General features: G+C 39.7%; 1 pseudogene; it reads right to left on the bottom strand.

Annotated features, from left to right (window-relative positions):
- Positions 1 to 1,210: 1,210 nt before the first annotated feature.
- LOC128569039 (S-phase kinase-associated protein 2-like) lies at positions 1,211 to 2,507 on the bottom strand (annotated as a pseudogene).
- Between the last annotated feature and the right edge of the window lie 339 nt (positions 2,508 to 2,846).

The raw sequence follows: 2,846 nt of genomic DNA, 5'->3' as shown, positions 1-2,846 counted from the left end.
TAGTTTTCTTCGATTTTAAAAAGGAGAATTTAATCTTTTTGCATCTATGTACCAACTTAAAAAAAATTCACTGATAACATCTGAACCTTTCCCATGGGTACAAGTAGTGCTTACCGCCCTGGAACTGCATGAACATACTTGCTCGTAGTGTGTATTTCTGATTGAAGGAACATACAGTTCTTCTTAGGGAACTTTAGGTTCCATACCTTATAAGATGGATCATTTCAGACAATTTTGTAAGAGACCAGTAAAAAAAAAAAAGCAATTTAAAATACTTGATTGTGGAGTAATATAAAAATAACCTTAAGAACCTCAGCATTAAAGAAAAACAGCAGGCAACTTCAGAATTCTTCCATGCAACTCTTCAAGGATAGAGACTGAGTAAATATGATTTTTCTAAAACAAAGCAAGTCATTTAAAAAGTCAAAGAACCCATAATTTGATTATGAAGTTAGAAAACCACAATTATTTGTTCATATAATTTAGAATTCTGGGAGCACAGTACCTTAATGACCATGAGAGTATATTTCAAATTAACCTGACATAGAAATTATCTCTTGAGCCTTCAAATCCTGAATCAATTCTATACCTCTGGTTGTTCTTTTATTTGTTTTTTTCTTTTTAATTTAGATTTTAAGGTAAATTACATGGGCCTATTTGTATCTATTAACCTAATTTTAATTTAAAGGTAAAACCAAATGTGTTTTTTTCCCTATCCTCAGAGGAGATTGCCTCAAATTCAACTATTCTATGATCCATTTTCTATTTAGCTTATAATATAAAATAGCTTATTGTTTTTCCAAGGTATGTCTTATAAAGCAATATTGAAAAGTTAAATAGATAAAAGATACCCGTATAGGCTATGGAAATTGTTTGCCAGTGATAATTTTTAAGATTGATTCTGAACAGACTTGATAAGACACTTGGAAGAGGTGGCTCAAATTTTGTTCTTTAAAGTATCTTGGAAATTACAAACTTACTCTACTAAAATTTCGTAAGGCCTAGAACTTTAGCTTTTAAGAACAAAGCAATGACAGAAGCTTGGATAATCATTTCAAACAAGCAAGACTTCAGAGTTTTCCCTCTCAAATGGTTCCCATACTTGCAGAATGAAGGCAAGAATAAAACCAGCTGAATGCTCCAGCACTTGGGCTTCCTGCCTACTTCTCGTGTTCCAAAAAAAGAGGGACACCATTCTTCAATAAATGCTTCATAGACAACTGGGCTTTTGCAGTGTCAGTCAGCTTTTGATGCCCCATATCTCCTAGTTTTTTTTGTTGCCAGTAGTTGGTCTGGCAATGGTAATAAAATGGGAGCAATTAATCTGTAGATGAGGAAGGGCTTCCTTTAACAGTTGAAGGGTACCATTTGGCATGAATTCCAAAAACTTACAGTGTTTTTAGTGTTGGAATTTCTCCAAGTTCAAGTAAGTGAAGTTTCACGAATTATATCATAGCATCAACTGAGTGATAGATGTTGGAGGTAGTTGAGTTGGTAAAATTCCTGAAAGCAGTCATTCTTTAGCATGACACTATCACTTAAGTATAGGTGAACAAGTTTGGGGCATCTTTTAACTCAAGTAGAGACATCTGACTTCTGGAGATTCTTTTAGTAGCCACTAAGATTCAGCTGGGTGATGTCTTTGACACGTGTGTGGCAGCAACTTGCACATGCTTTTCAGTGAAGTCGTAACACCAAGAGAGGTTCAGCTCTTCCAGTCAGCTTAGCAGCGTCTTCAGGGCCATTTCAGAGAATTCAGAACACCCAGAAAGGTTTAGGCGGTTTAAGTTTGAGTTCTGTGCAAGATTATTTACAATGGGATTGAAAAGCCACAGGCCTTCCAGGCTTCGATTTTGTAACTTGGAGAACTGAGACAAAATGCCATGGAGGATAGACTGAGTTTGACAGGTCCATCTGCTGTACACGAAAAGGGCTGAAACGTTCCACCAATGGCTGATCCACAGATGATCGTGGGCAGAGAAAGGCAACCATCACCCCTCGACACAGCAACTGACCAATCACATCTGGGTTCAGATTTTTACCTGTGAGGTCTAAGGTCTGTGGTAGAGACTCATCAAACCCTAGGTGATACCACCTCTTGCAAACACTGGAGATCTTTAGCAGCTCAGGGAGGCATAGACAGGAAAAGATGCCCCAAAGTTGCTCATCTGGAAGGGAGTCCCGTGAAACACCCGGAAAGTTCTTTCCATTCAGTTCAGGCCTGAGAACAATCACCAAGTCTTCGTCAGTCATTCCCTTTGCGCTTCAGCCGTCTCGGTGGGGGGCTCTGTGGGTCGCTCAGGGTTGGGAACAGTTCCTGGGGGATGCTTTCACTGTCCGCCGCCTCCTTCTCCAGGGCCGAGACTCCAGTGCCTGACCATAGTTTGGAAATCTTGCTGGGATCCCATTCCCACGTGAAGCTGGTGGAAACGTCGCTACTCCGGTCCGGAATCTCCTGGAGGTGCTTCCTGCGCGTCCACAGGTTCCAGAGTTTTAAATACGTGCATTAATTGCAGAGCTGCCTGTCTTCCGGATTCCTGCTTTAGCTCAAAGCAGTTCCAAGCATGGGAATAGAGCCCCAGCTGCAAGACCCACGAATTCCAGCCCAGTTTTATTCCGTTCGGTATGATGTTATCTGTAGTTTGTCAGACAGGTATGACTATATTCGTAAGTGTTCTTATTAGAAAAGGATGCTGAATTTTGCCAAATGCTTTTTTCTGCATCTATTGAGAGGATCACAGGGTCATCAATTCTACTGATATTATGTTTTGCATTTATGGATTTGCATATGTTAAACCAGGCTTGCATCCCATGGATGAAGCTTACTCGATTGTGATGTATAATTT

The sequence above is a fragment of the Nycticebus coucang genome, chromosome 17 (assembly GCF_027406575.1).
Source record: "Nycticebus coucang isolate mNycCou1 chromosome 17, mNycCou1.pri, whole genome shotgun sequence".
In the NCBI taxonomy this organism is placed as follows: Eukaryota; Metazoa; Chordata; class Mammalia; order Primates; family Lorisidae; genus Nycticebus; species Nycticebus coucang.
This window is presented reverse-complemented; position numbering and strand designations above follow the sequence as displayed.